We start from the raw sequence: 15,713 nt of genomic DNA, 5'->3' as shown, positions 1-15,713 counted from the left end.
GATTTCATATAATGCAAATTAAAAGTACTTATCTGCTGTATAAAGACTTGGCATGTTTAAATAACTATTATCCTTTAAATATATTCCAGTGATGTAGGAATCATTATTCTAACAGATAGAATAGGCATTAAATCCACAGGGGAGTCATTAAAAGATGGCTATTCCTCTCTGTTTGACCGAAGCAGTGGTTGTAATGTATTTATTCAGGATTTAGCAAATGGAATTCAATTAACACTGAAATGGTGTTAAATTGAGTAATTCCTATTGTATTTGTCTGACAGACAGGAGTGGCATGACCTGAAAAGTTAAAAGGAATGGTATTCAGCCAGGATCTCTGTGTTCCGCAGCACTTGTTGACAGAATGTCACTAAACAGGTATATATCCTACTTAACTTCTTAATCATCTGCTTAACACCTGTAGTAAAAAATAAGGACCAAGCAACATTTATTGACATTATGTGATACAAGTCACACTTTAATAGGAATAATCTCTTCTATGCATAGTGGCTGAAAGCAAGCTTAAAATTCATTGTATTAGTCCTGTTTGAATCAAGTGTTCTGATACCATTCCATTCTACCCAACAAGAAAGAATTAAGCATTATAGAATATCTTGTTTCTCTGGGACCATTTTTATTTAGGCACAATGTGATTTTAAGGTATGCAGCAAAATGCTGTCTTTTCATACTAACGTAGTACGGAGGCATGTGTGTTTAACACTTTATATGCAAGTGTGTGCATCTACATACATAAAATCCAGAAAGCTACAGACATGTGCAATGCATATGGATGAAGAAGGTCAAATGCTGAATATACTCTATATAAAGCAAGACATTACATATGATGTGAGTGTCATAAAACAAGGCAGGTACGTGACTTCCCTACTTTTGTAAAACCTCTTCAGCATGAACAGATGGGGCTGGGGTGGCGTTTCCTGCGATTATCCGTGGGGAATGCAGCCTGATGCTGTTGCACACCAGACCCTGCTACTCATCAATAAAGTTGCATCCGTTAATGCATTTGTTTGGCTGTCCCTCATGTTGTGCATCTTTCACACACACAAAAATATCCGTCTGGAAATGACATCTGGCACATGTTGAATGTAGAGGAAAACAAAGAAAAATTACGTGAGAATGTCCCAGTAAATTTATGAGCCTTGTTAAGGCAATAGCCTTGCTAACAATCCACAAAGCTACTGCCTCAGATCTCCCACAGTACAGTACTGCATTAAAGCAGTAATCACATTAAAGGATTTTACAGAACGTGGATATAATTTTTCTTTTTAATAGTGGCAAGTGAAATGGTCCTCTTGTTTTGGTTCTGAAACAGAATGTGACCTCAGATGAAGGAAATAATTATATTTTACTTTTCTATTATTTCTATGGTTCAGATCTTTCTAGCCTTAAGCACCTATATGATTTCACTCACATTAGTATTCCCACTAGTTGCCAAATGTCTCATTCACCAAAATACTAAAGCTCATGCTTAAACTTGGGCATGTGCTTTACTGCTGGTGGCTGAAAGGGACTGGGATGTTAGTTAGACTTAAAGGAAATAAAATGTCAGTAGAATCCTTACCCATACCCCGTCGTGATCCTGACGAAAGGGTTTCATTGTAATTAGCATGCAAGTAACGAATTTTCACAGGAACAGAAGTTGCTCAATCAGGTCAATAGAATTCACAGTTGAATAAAGCTAGATTTTGTTTGTTCTTTTTAAAATGTAGATGTGATTGGCAATACTAAAATGCATTTCTGAGAGCATTTTGGTGAGCAATTTTTAGGGGACCAAATCCAAAGCTCCCATTTCAGAAAATAGATCTGTTGTTTACCTAATTTAATGTATTTGCAGTAACTCCGTACCAAAAATTGCTTTTGATAAGTATACACTAAATATCCATTATCAAATACAGAAGTATAACATTTATAAGAAGCATTTTAAAACTTTAACCTCAATTTGCTGAAAATACTTCCATGTGATTTTGATATATAAAGAAGTACACTGTTTAGGAGGAAGAATTATGCCTTTAGCTGCTCTCTAAAATATTCAGATGTTCAGAAAAGGAGGCAAACATATGATAAAAATCCCGCTGGACATCACAGTCCCCTTTGGAGCACTGGAAAGCAGATGGTGTCTTTAAAAAACAAGACAAGAACAGTCTTACCAAAAAACAGATGCTCTCCATTTTCCAAGAAAGATCACTAGCAACTAGTAAGTTCACACAATAAACTTCTGCTGACTCAAGAAACATATTAAAGAGTTTAGGATAAAGAAAATTATCTAGAATATTTCAAGGGAGGAATAACCTGAGGCTCAATAAAATTATTTTTTTTGTAACTATTATCCTCTTCACATCAATCCAGACTTATTTCCGAGACAAAAGATGAAACAATAAAAGCTCCAGGAGGTGAAAACATCATCTAGAAATTTGGGAAAAGAAAACAGTGCTGTTCTAAAATCCTTAAAGAAAAATGTGGAAGTATAGAAGACAAAACATGTCTTAATGCAAAGCAATTTATACCACAATTTCTCTAAGAGGTCCAGAACATAAAGAAATACAGAAATATATATGTACATAGAGGTACACCTACAAAGAGTAACTGTTCACATTTATGGTTGCTGAAGTCTTTGTTAGTGCTTTTCTCAAAAGTGATGCAAAGCATTAAGAGATGCAAACACTGGAACATTTGGGATACATTTTGGATACATAAATTTTGGACACATAAACCAAACATCAGTTACTTCTAAGTCGACAAGTTTAAGAGCACAGAGCAGTTTCCAGGAGAGCTGCTGGACACTATGCATGACTGTCATGTGTCACTCCACACAGAAAGCCACAGAACTACTGTTATATTGTATGTATAGATTCAACATAACATCTTTTTTTTCCCCAATAGATACTGAAAAATTAAAACCACTTTATTTTTAACCACACTTCTTTTTTCTTTTTTTTTTTTTTTTTAAATGAATATATCAGTCTGCGGACTTCAGTAATTCAGGGAAAAGCTCATTAAGTCAAATTCTATAATTGGATTTTTTAAGGGAAAGTATGAGAGAACATATAGTGCAAATTTTAAAGACACTAAAGACATTTCTACTTATACATTCAGAAGGAGAGAAACCGTAACTGTGAAAGTCATCTGATCACAGCAGGAATGAATTTTCATTTGTTGTTTCCATATGCAGCACTGGATAATTGGCCAGTTGTGTTATTGCAGGGGATGAATATTCCTCAAAAAATGCGGTATGGATGTAATACAGAAAATCTCCTGAGTAAACACTCCACTGACATACACTGGTGCAGTTGCATTAATTCTGACACAGTAATTACAGTATATATAACTAAAAAAGAATCCTAATTCTTACTTGTAAACACCAATAGGCACTGACATGTCACAAGTGGGGTTGTCCTGTGCTTTCTATCTGTCATTGAGATGTTGCCAACACTTCAAAACAATGTACTAAACAAGTACATTAAAAAAAGATGTGACACCTTTAAGAAGCATTTAGGGGTAGGAAGTAGGGAGTACTATGTACTGGTGAATATTTAAACCAAGATTTAATGAGACAACAAATGTACTTGTGCTGGTAGAGGCAAGCCACCGATCGCTGTAAAAGGTGGTGTGGATTTTTCATGCCCAACCCCCTCATTTTAAATCCTGACCTGAATCCACTTGTAGCTGGACAGTGTCTTTGAATCCATGCCACCTTTGCCCACTTCAGGGAGCCTCAGAGCTAAAACCCACAAAGTTATCTTTCCTCTCCTTCAGTCAAGGGGCTATTCTGCCTTCGGTCCAACCCTTCTGTTCGGCGAGCTGCTGTGTGCTGCTGTTAATGGAACAACCCTCAAATCTCGATACCATTTTTTTGAGTTTTGTAGTTAGGTCTCTACAAATACCTATCTACCATAAGCATACAAGGAAAAGAACACCCTATGACAAAAATCTGATTCTCAGTTGTTTTAACGTGAGGAACTGATATCTGTAATAGTAAGGATAATAACAACAATATGTTTACAGAGGGTTTATAAAAGAAAAAATCTTAATGTTTGTGAAGTGCTGAGATACTCCAGGAGCAGTTACATAGGGATGAACATTTAAGGCAGGTATTTTTCAGCCTGGGCCATAGGCAATTCATACAAAAGCAAACCAACAAAGAAAAATAAGGTAGAAGAAAAAAGAATGGACTTTTCACAGAATCTTCCTGACTGTCACATTCCAGTCCAGCAAAAGTAATTTAAACTGAAAATAATTTCCATTCTGAACCTTTCACAGGCCTTTCACGGGGCTCGTTTTAGCTTCTTTCATAACAATTCTGCATTTGGCTCATCTTCCCCTCCCTTCTTTCTTTTAAATCACAGTCAAACTTAGATAATAGAAGTAGAAAATAGAGAGATAAAGACTTTCTGCTACATTTTTCGTATTCAGGTTAGAAGATAATTCTGTTTACTTGGTTCAGGTAATATTCCAGTTGTATTGCAAGCTGCCGCAGAGGAATGAAAAATTGATTTTCTTCTTGTAAAGTATAGCGTACATGAACACCTATAATCTTTATACATTTACAGTGATTTTTAAAAAGGCCACGTAGTACATAAGCATGTTAAAATCATAAAATATTCTACAGGCCATACTGTCTATAGGATCCTTTAAGCTGAGGCTCTAATATCTGCAGAAGCAAAACCAAAATGCAAGCTTACACATATGGACTGGGTGCTCTGCCTGCCTACATCCACTGAAACTGCTTCCAAGAGCATGCTGGACGCAGGTTTCCCAGTTCCATTCTTGGGTACTCACTGCAATGTATACCACTATTTGTCTAGGAGGTCCAGAACATACAGAAATACAGAAATATGTGCACATAGATGTACAGCTACAAAGTGTAACTGTTCACATTTATTGTTGCTGTAGTCTGTGTTAGTGCTTTTCTCAAAAGCAGAGGACCACAAGGCTGCCTGTTTCTGTTGACCCACTGCTGCACGTTGCATTAGCTCCAGCCCTTGGCTGGGAGATGAATTTTTCCTTTGCCAGAGAGTAACTGATTTTCAGACTTGTTAATTTAGTCTTTTTTACCTGTTAGATCTGAGTTTTCCTAATTACAGAGTTACTCTGTGTTCATCAGAATGTGGTTTCAGAGATTCAGAGACAAGTGTGTGAGGCACCTGGGAAAGAAGTGCTAAATCGTTTCTTTTACCTCATTTCTTCCTAGTCAACTGGATTTCAGATTTGGCTTATCAAAACTGCTGACTCTTCGCAAATACAAAGATTTGAATTAACATTTTATTCAAACGTCACCAAGATACTATTTATCAACATAATTTAGGTATAGAGAACAAGAGACTCTTATTTTTCTTCCTAGCAAGCAGGCTAAAGAATGTTAAAAAACGTATTATCACAACTGGAAAATAAGCCTAGTAAAATGTGGCCTTGGTGTGTGTGTGTGTTTTGTGTATTATAAAACTGCATGCATTTAAATGATGCTTACCCTGTGGGCTTGCCACTTCACTGCATGATGTGTCACAGTCTGAACACCAATAAGGTTCATAATTTGGCTTTGCATCCTTTCGTAGCACTGATACAGCTGCATTTTCACTTTTCTGGGCAGAGCAAAATGCCACAGCCTGGTGCAAAGGAAGCCGGGCAGGTATGTGGCAGCAGAGCATCCAACGGTTTAGACAGCATCTTCTTAACCACTGCAACCACACCAGTATAATTATGACACTGGAGTTAGAGCTGTACAGCTCCCCATGGGGAGAATCTTACTCTGCAATCAGAGTGCTTTTTCTTTGTTTGGCTTATGTTGCTTTGAAAGGTATAATTACAGCAATATAGTTACATTGATGAATTTCTCCATGTAGACAAGTCCTTACATAATGCTGGGCTTGTTTATTTCCCAATCAACTATTACAACTTTAAAAGCTATCATTGTTTCATTTACTTGTTTGGCATTTACCTCCTTTCTGTCATTGATATTGCTTGGCATATTACTCATTCAATTGTTAGATACAACTATTCCCCTTAACTGCTATTAGAAATGCCATCTATTTTCTTTTGTTAATTTCTCTGCATAAGTTATTAACTATCTAATCAACTAATGTTGTAACTACTACACATTTCACTGCTGAATGATGTATCCTTGCACCAAACAAAAGGCGAAGCCTGACTCTCTCTCACAGAGGCCAATCCTTCTTCCCACTGCTTAGTATTTTTTGCATCTCTTTGTCATCCTATATCCACAACTAAATGAATTTCAATCATTTGCTAAAGAGATATATATATTATAGTATCAGAGAGTCTGTTATATTTTTCATAAATTATCAAGCATGGAACCAAATGCAGGATAAAACCCCTCAAACTATGTAGAAATGATTTTGAAGAATTTGCTTATAAACTATCTGTGAAGATGCACATTGCAACTGGTGACACAGATTGCCTGTGGCAGTAGCTGCCTTTAGTTCCCATTTGTTTCAGCAAATAAAGATGGTAATACAAAAATCAGAGTCTGAATGTGTGCTTTCCAAGCTTCTGTAAGCTGTTTTATGTCTAGGTCACTACAATATTTTGAATATCATAAAAGGTGGATTGTTGCAAAAGGTGTGAGGGGGAATGAACAGTCTGCAAATTTTGAACACAAGGTGAATACCCTGCAAATTCAACCAAGAATGAAACCAAAAAATCCACATTTATGGTATAAATCAAAAGAAATTAATGCAATTTTACCTAGCTAAAATAAGCTTCAGAACATTTCCCCCAACTTAACCAAAGTGTTGGTAACATGGATGTATGCTAACCAGTAATTAGGCCATGTATGCTGCTTGATTTGACTGATCTGAAATATTCTTAGCAAAGCCACTTCACTATCCTAGGGTAACGTTAAATGTCTGATGTCCCACAAAAGTGAGTAATGTTAAAATGCTTCCTTAATTGTCTTTAGCATTAGAATAGATCAGTCAAGTAAATGGTCCATGAAATAAAACCAACAACACTTTAACATGTTTTATAATCATGGGTCAAATGCCTGTACCCCCTTCTTCAGGCAGTGAAAGCAAGGTGCAAAGGGTGATTACTCTGATATCAATATTTATAGAAAAGTTAACCTGGTAAGACCAAGGTCTCCTAATTCTTCCAATTGCTTTTCTAATACTAAATATCCAAAAGATATGGGGGAAAGGAGTATACAGGTGGGGAAGAGAGGAGGAGAAGATGGCAAAGATGGATGGAACCCAAAATGATCTAATCACCATCCAATCTGTTTAATGGTCAAACACAAATTAAGCAACAAAAGTAAAAATTAAGGATTTTGGGTGGAGGGATAATCAACCCCATCCAAGAAGCCACCTCCTAATAAAATCCTGTCCGTCACTTCCTTTTCAAGTGTGACAGTTTCCCCAGCTGCTGCAAGCTTGTTTGTCCCTAACATTTTGTTCCTCTCTCCTCTGTACACTTAATTGGCCTTTACGCTTAAGCCTACTCCAGTTTTGCCAAATATAATAAATATAACTTTGCTATTTACCAGTTCTCAGGACTTCAGGGAGTGCTGAGTTCCCCAGGAGTGAAGCAGTTTCATTTAGAAGCAGCTGACGGCAAGGACTGCACTTTCCTAGGTGGGAAGGCAAAGAGGCCAAGCCACACCGTGCTCAAATATTCCGACCGAAACGCACGGGGCAGCCTCCTTAAAAGTAGCTGCTGCCTGAGATGTGCCTGTCAAATGTAACAGCAGGGTGAGGTAACAGAGAGGAGCACAGGAAAGGAAAAAAACCCACATTCTCCTCCAAACCCTGAAGTGTTCCCCAAGCGTAATTTCATGGGATTTCCCATGGAGTGCTTTACCAGTTCTGTGCTGTGGGCTGACCTGCAGTGAGAGCTGTACAACCCCCTGCATTAACAGAAGTGGCAATGCAAGCTCTTGGGTTTTTTGATCAGATGTCAAGAGCAAACTTTGTCGTGACAGTGCAAAGAGACAATGATGGACAACCAGGTGTTTATTGATTTTCACTGCAAAAACTTTGTTCTCCGTTACCCTGGAGAGGTAGTTCTAGCTTTTAGGAAGCCAGACTCTCTATGACTTGGCCTTCCCCATCCCTAAATTGGATCTTTCAATATAAAGAAATGTTACATCTATTTCACAACTTCAGCAAGGTGAGAAGTAACATCTTATGATTTACCATCTTTCTTAGCAGTGTAGCATTACACAAGTGCCATCCATCTCTGGCATATATACTTTAATATTTTCCCCAGCATGTATATGAATTCATGACCTTCTCTATACATTAAATATTAGGAGTTCTTGAGTGTTACCACACTTTGTCAAAATAAAATCATCTCCCCATAGAAAAGGGACATCGTAAATTAATATGAAAATAAAATTGCTCAGCAACTTTCACAAACTAGGATACAGTGGTCAAAACGCTGTTTCTTACGAAGACAGCAAGGCAAAATAATAGCCCCTCTGCAAGCAAAGCACTAATGTAATCAAACAATATCTGCTGCTATTAATGTGACTTGTCAGGTGTTCTTCCAAAGCTTATCAGGAAACCTGTGGCAGGTTTTGTTGTGACTGTATTTAACACCCTAGTCACTCAGTCCATCATGATTTGCTTCTCACTTGTTACTGTAGGTGTTCCAAGCTCTTGCAGTTTGATGTTTCACAAACTTTGCAGGCAATATATTGGATTTAGCAAACAATTCTAAACTTGCCAAGTTTCTGACCATAACTTAAACCTACTTTTTCCTCCCTCAAAAGTAAAAAAACCAAAGAAACAGAAAAAACAACAAAACCAAACCAAATTCCATCTCTGAAATGCTACCAGTGAATTCTGAGCAGCTCATCTAAGCTAACTGCAGCTTATCTAGGCATGCATAGCCTGGGATGAATTCGCTGCATGCCTGGCACTCCCCACAGCTCTCCATTTGGACATTCTTGGGCACAGGCTGAGAGTGGAGTTGCTCACACTGCACAGCAGGCACAGAGCCAGTGTAAAACCGTTAGCTTGCACAAAGTTCATGCTCTGATACTGGAAACGAGGGGTGGTTGTGCAAAAGAAAGCAGAGGGAGAATCTGGTGTTGCATAAGTATTGATCACTTCCTCTGCCTTTTCCCAGCCAGACCACTGTTAGCCCAGAGCTGACTGGGAAATGCAAATGTTCTTTCAGAACCTGTGAGTGCCTCTATCACCAGCCCAAACAGCAAACAAAGCCGCTGCTCTGTTCTGCAGTGATTGCTCCAATCTTCACCAACCATCGGCAGCCCGCACTAGGTGGAACATCCTTCCTGCCTAGCTGCTTCATACTCAGATATTCAAATTGCAAATGAAGCCCCTTTCATATTTTTAATCTAATATTTCTCATTTAAACGTACGTCTTGCTAAGCAGCTACATAATTTGAATCAATCATATTCCTGACTCGGATGAGAGGCTAGATGTGGTGGTAATGAAATCACTTTGGGCTGACGGTGGATTTGAGCACAGCTTCCTTCCAGCCCTGTGTTTGAGGGAGAATATGGCAATTGCCTGAAGGGGGAAGATCTCTAGGAACGTGATCTAAAGGTCACAGTTATACAGGAAAACACCAGCTGACTGTATTGGACTCTGGATCCAGCAGTAGATCCTGCTCTTCATATAGCAGCACACCATTGCAACTCACTGCTATTTTTGGTGTGGATTTTTTCTGCTCATCCTGCTTTAACTTGCACATGCCCTTTGAAAGCCACATTGAGCATGGGATCTCAGAGCAAACAGCTCTCACAACTGACTGACCTGTAGAATGATTTACACAGCCTTCAATGGCAATATAGAATGATGATATTTACAGCCAACCAGGGCCAACAAAGATACAAATACAGAGCTGGGCTTAACAGCCCTGACTAATGGCAAATATAATTAAAGGAGGCCAGACGGTGACATTAGTAGTCAGTTAATAACCACACAAACTGTCTTTAGGAAAATGGCGAGGTTAGGAATCATTTGAAAGAGATTTGTCTTTATTTCTATCTGCACAAAAATGCTCCTGAAAATGCAAGCCCTTCTTTGATGCCTGAGCAGAAATGTAAAAGCCATCTTTGATAAATGCATTTCCTTTATCTTCCCTTACACTCTACTTGAGCATGTTTAAACAAATAATCTCCCATACTGACTCTTAGTTAGCAGGAGTGTACAATACCTGGAAATAATCAGGTTGAACTTGAAAGGCAAATACGTCCGAGAATGCACTAAAGTCATGTTAGACTCGGCACGTTCTGAGTGTCCTGAACTGGTCCATATTTTGAAGAGAACAAGGTAGACTGAAAATGTTCAACAGACCACATCCTGCGTTTCAAACATAATGAAGAAAGAACAAAGTAGAAAAGTCATTTGTCATTTATTCTCATGTAGAGGGAGGGCACTTGGCCTGGGACTCAGCATTAGTAGGAATCCCACAGCATATAGATTATACAGCTCGGCTTTTCTTTCCAAATACTATTTCACAAATGTCTTTGTGTTAAACAGAGTAATTAGTGTATTGGGAGCCCTAGCACGCGGGCATTCACTGTACTGTGGGACAAGTGCCTCTATTAGTGTATCATATCTACTAAAATCCAATAGCATCTAGTGCTGATGCCAACAGCTCTAGTCAGAGACCTTTCTCTTGAGGACCCTTTTCTGTTCCTTTCTTCTTGTCCAATGAAGATATTACTTCTTGGGTACTAATTGTACGTCAGTGAGATCTAAATTATCTTCTTTTTCTGTAAATGACACAAAAACCTGGACTCTGCACCCCACAACCCTGTGGACTAATTTCCAGACAATATTGCACATTTTCTATGCAGCTTTCTTTTTTTTTTCAGGTGCTTCAGTACTGAAGTATTGCAACACTGTGTAAATTATAGTTTGCAAATCAACAATGGGGATTTTCACAGTGATTTATAAAACAAAGACTATCTCTTACCCTGTGGAGAGAAGAAAGGTGGAAAAGAGAGGGAAGGCTGAAGGCCATGTGACGATGTGGTAACCAGAGAGGCTAAATCATATGCTGGAGTTACAAATTTTGTGTTCTAAATCACAAGCAGGTTACATATCACTGAAGCAAGCTGGTGTAAAATCTGCCCAATAAATGAAGCTCCAAGCAAAATGTCTCTTGTTTTGTTCATGTTCTTCAAATGTATTTTATAAATAAAAGGGAATATGTCAATAACCTATATCCCTGTATGGAGCCAAAAGTTGAAACAAAATCAAGACTCTGGTTAGTGCCACTCTTTAAATGAAAACACATGGAAGGAAAGGCAATGACTCTTGTTTATGAAGATGTATGTGACAAGAGAACCAAAGAGAGAAGGCAGAAGGGAGCATCACATACAGCTTAGATGAACTGGCAGGCTAAGAAAAACTTAATGAGCAGTTTGGGGTCAATTAATGACTAGAAACAGCCAGGAGTGATAAGCAAAAGAACTTTCCAGTGGTGATCATGCATGGTGCATGTTCTTTGGGGTGGGGGGTGGGGAAGACTGCATCACTATAATCTGCATTAATCTATTTTTCTTGCTAAATGAAATAATCTACAGCAACTGAATCTCAATTAATCATATCTAGGTCAAGCAAAGGCCAGTGTCTGTATAGCACACCTCCACTTTTATACGTGATCTCTGTGCCAGACCAAAATAGATATTTATGGCATGAATTATGTATAAATATACACACATACATATGCATGCATACATGTATACAGGACTATGATTTATTCATTATTCTTAGACATTCCAGATAAAACAAGTGGAAACCAGTACTGGAGGATATGCATTTACACTGACAGAGTAAAAACTGATGCACATTATTTATGAAGCCTGTTCTGTCAAAGTATGTTGGTTTTGATGATCCTATTCGAGTGAATGCCACCCTTATCTGTCAAGTAAGACACACACCAACCTACTACTTCTCCGAGGGAGAAAAAAGTGCTCCCAAAAAATGCACACCTTCTTATTATAAATATGTATCAAGGCACAGTCAGATAAAAACATAAGCCTTGATAGACGTATGTTTTTAATTGGCACCATACAAAAATGTACCCACCATGTGTGTGCACAATCATATAGCCACAGACAAGGATTTGCAGTTTTAAATCAGGGTTTGTATTTTCATTTCTGTTGGCACTGAAGAAGGCAGAGAAAAAAATGTCAGAAAACTGGAAAGCAGCAAAGGGAAAACTAAAGATATTCTTCTTATTTGTCAGAAAATAAGAAGTTCAGATGCATCTTGTCATTGAAACAGTTTCGTTCCTAATGTTTCATTTTTCCTGCTTGTAGTTGAAGACTATTATAGAAACTAATAGAGGTGGGCAGCAATCCGATTTTCTGTTGTATATGTCATTCTGAGATTTTGACAGGCCTTAGGTTTTTATAATTAAACAAAACAAAACAAAACCAGAAAATAAGTTTATTGGGAAAGAGAATCTGATTGTGCGTAGTTGAAATGTGTCATTCAGGTTCCAGAGATTTACAAGATAATCCATTTTCAGTTTTTCACAAAGAGAATGATCAGAGCTTGTGTTTTTGCAAGATGTGTTTTTTTGATTAATGAGGAAAAAATGGAAAAACAGTTCACTGAATATTTTTGCTGCCTAGAATTTAAGTTTTATGTTTTGCAGGGACTCTGGCTGAGAGCACTGACATACAGCACTACAAAAATGAAGGAAGCTCCATGACAGCATTAAGTTAATTTTGGATTTACTCCAAAAAAGCTAAAAGCAATATTTACTTCTATATTTTTAAGAAGAAAAAATGTGTACTAGGTAGAAAATATCCTCAGAATTACTAATAAAAAGGAAGAACAAACAGAAAAGGGAACTGAAAAATATTGCAGAAAGGAATGGACCTAACATGAACCAATGTTTCAGATTTTGTATGGAGTTTAATGAAGCAAGCATCAGAGATTTTAAGAGATGACAGCAAATGTCAATTTTCTTTATTTGTATTACTACTAAATAATCTAACCAGAGATTGGAGCCTTCTTGACTGAGAAAATGTATGAATGTCACAGCAGGAAGGGAAATTATTTTTTCTCCTCAAATTTGCAGGTATTCTTAAAAAGTGAAGTCCTCAAATGTTAAGTTTTTTAATCAGTGACAATCTTTCCCAGAGCCTCCCAAAGAAAGTGCTCTCGTGGGGTGTGTGTGAAAATCTGAGTACTGTCTGTTTGCCTACAAAACAATTAATTGTTGGACAAAATTTTGCCTCCAAGTTGCACTGACTCAGACCAGAGCAATCCCACTAACCTGGGAAAGCACGAAACCGGTTCTCTTTCTCAAATCCGTAACTATACTTGAAATCAAACACTGGGCTTCGCTTTTCACGCCGCATACTTAATCCTGAATCCCTATCTGCTTAAAAACTTTTTGCATCAATTTTTACAGTTTCTACATATGCCTTTCTAAGCAATAATTCAGAACTAAATTTTACACTGAAATGTCATACTATATCTGTTCACTCCAGTTTTACAATGACAGAATCTCAATGGGCCATATAGGTGCACGATGAGAATACACAACGTTAATCAGGACCATAATGTGTGAAGAGACAGAGCAGCTCCAGGTTCCTCCCGTCCAGTGGGTGAGGGAAGGGCTGTGAATGGTGCCGCCTGGCCCTCAGTGATGCCTGGGACACCGTCTACCACAGCATCTCCTGGAGACCCCAGCCACTGTGGCTGGGCTGGGGGTCTCTGAGCTGGGGAAAGCCCTGGCTGGGCGGGCGGGCCCAGGGCATGGTGGGCAATGGAGGTGACTCCAGCGGGCGCCGGGCACAGGGGGTGTCCCCAGGGCTCTGCTGGGGCCAGGCCTCTTCCATGTCTTTATCGGTGCCCGGGGGGGATCGAGCGCAGCCTCAGTGCATTCATGGGTGACACCGAGCTGGGGGCAGGAGGTGCTGGGGGGTCTGGGCCCATGGCAGTTGTGTGGGGGCCAGCAGGGCCGCGTGCCGGGCCCTGCCCGTGGGCACCGCAGCCCCGCAGCGCCCAGGCCGGGGGCACAGCGGGGGGAACTGCCCGGCGGGACGGGGCCGGGGGGGGCTGGTCGCCGGCCGGCTGGGCAGGAGCCCCCAGTGTGCCCAGGTGGCCAAGGCGGCCAGCAGCAGCCTGGCTCGTGTCCCAGACGGTGTGGCCAGCAGGGCCAGGGCGGCGACCGTCCCCCTGGGCTCGGCCCTGCTGAGGCCACTCGAACCCTGTGCCCAGCTCGGGCCCCTCCTGCAGGACAGACCCTGAGGGGCTGGAGCGTGTCCAGGGCCGGGAACGGTTTAGGTTGGATATTAGGGAAAATTCCTTCCCCAGAGGGTGGCCCAGCACTGGGACAGGCTGCCCAGGGACGTGGTGGAGTCACCAGCCCTGGGGGGGTTAAAGGACACGTAGATGTGGCGCTCAGGGACGTGGGTTAGTGGTGGGCTTGGCGGCGCCAGTTAACGGTTGGGCTTCATGATCTCAAAGGACTTTTCCAACGTAAACCATTCTATGATTCGATGTTTCTTATTCTGTTATTCCCCCCAGCCAAAGACGGATAACAATTTGTAGGTCATCCAGACTTCATGCAGCAAATTGTGAAAGCTCCACAGCAATCAGGATACAAAAGTTCACTAATGATGAGATGACATTTTTGAGCTAGGGTTGGAAATAAGTGCTATGTGGGTGTTGGAAACAACACGGTGAGATATGACTTCCTTAATTACTCATTGTATTGAAAACCATTTGTGAACAAATGCACATGCATAAATTATCTCTCTTTGGTTGGTAATGTCCTTTTTTAAGTCCATTCAGCAATAGAAACAAGCAGTTTTTCTAGTGATTCATGTTGCAGATGTGTAATAAGTGAGGCCAGATCTTAACAGCACAACTGTTTTCCTTTTTTTCTTGCAGACTATGAGCTCAGTAGGTCATTTTGTGCTACATCTAATATTTGTTCTGCATAAATTGTATTCAATTTAATAAATATTATTCAATAAAGAAAATGAAAATTCATTTTTAAATAAACTGAAATTGAAGATTAGCGAGTGTGGAAGCATTCAGAATTGCTTTATCTTTTAAAGCTAGGAATGTCCAGAAATTTTAAAAAACCCAGTGTAAAGATATCGTCTAATTTTATAGTCATAGATGTGCTCTCACCTCATGAGACACAGGTTTCTGTAGTGGAGATCTTCAGTGACTGGTGCATCAGATCACTTCTCCTGTCCACATGGATCTTGGACTCTGAATTTTGGTCCACTTGTGCTTTGCTTAATGAATAGAGGGGAGAAATACCCAAATCTTAAAATACCTCTTTCCATCAAAATAAAATTTTACTAATATGTTTCAGTTACAAAACCCCTTAATATGCTTATTGGGACTAAAGTAGCCTTCATTTTAAAGATGCAAAAACCAGCTGAGACTATATCTGATGAAACTGAAGAAGCTGAGCAATTATGTCAGCAGTCTACATGTCTAATGAAAAGAAAACTTACCATCTAGCGCTAGCTGTGAACAAAACAAAGCAATTATCACCTCTATATTTAATAAACAGAGAAAGGAAAGCAAAAAAATCCCAAATGTAGATCTGTTTTTCCTGCCATTTTGTTACAACAATCCCCTGAAGTAGTTGCCACGTATTTAGGAAATAGTTTCAACCTTCACTTTAATATTTACAATAATATTTTTTAATTTAAGCATAAGCATAATGTTACATTTCACAAACAGCAAATAGTACTTTCCAATGGCATCCTCTCTATTTATAA

The 15,713-nt window shown here is 39.2% G+C and overlaps 1 long non-coding RNA gene across 1 annotated transcript in view; it reads right to left on the bottom strand.

Annotated features, from left to right (window-relative positions):
- Positions 1 to 2,933: 2,933 nt before the first annotated feature.
- Positions 2,934 to 15,713, bottom strand: part of LOC308070295 — a 43,910-nt gene continuing 31,130 nt past the window's right edge. Inside the window, exon 2 of the long non-coding RNA XR_013930694.1 lies at positions 2,934 to 15,218. This is a non-coding gene — a long non-coding RNA (uncharacterized lncRNA). The remainder of the gene's footprint in view (positions 15,219 to 15,713) is intronic.

Source organism: Falco punctatus, assembly GCF_963210335.1.
Source record: "Falco punctatus genome assembly, chromosome: 10".
NCBI classification, from domain to species: domain Eukaryota; kingdom Metazoa; phylum Chordata; class Aves; order Falconiformes; family Falconidae; genus Falco; species Falco punctatus.
Note: the sequence above shows the minus strand (reverse complement) of the source record. Positions and strands in the feature narration are given on the sequence as shown.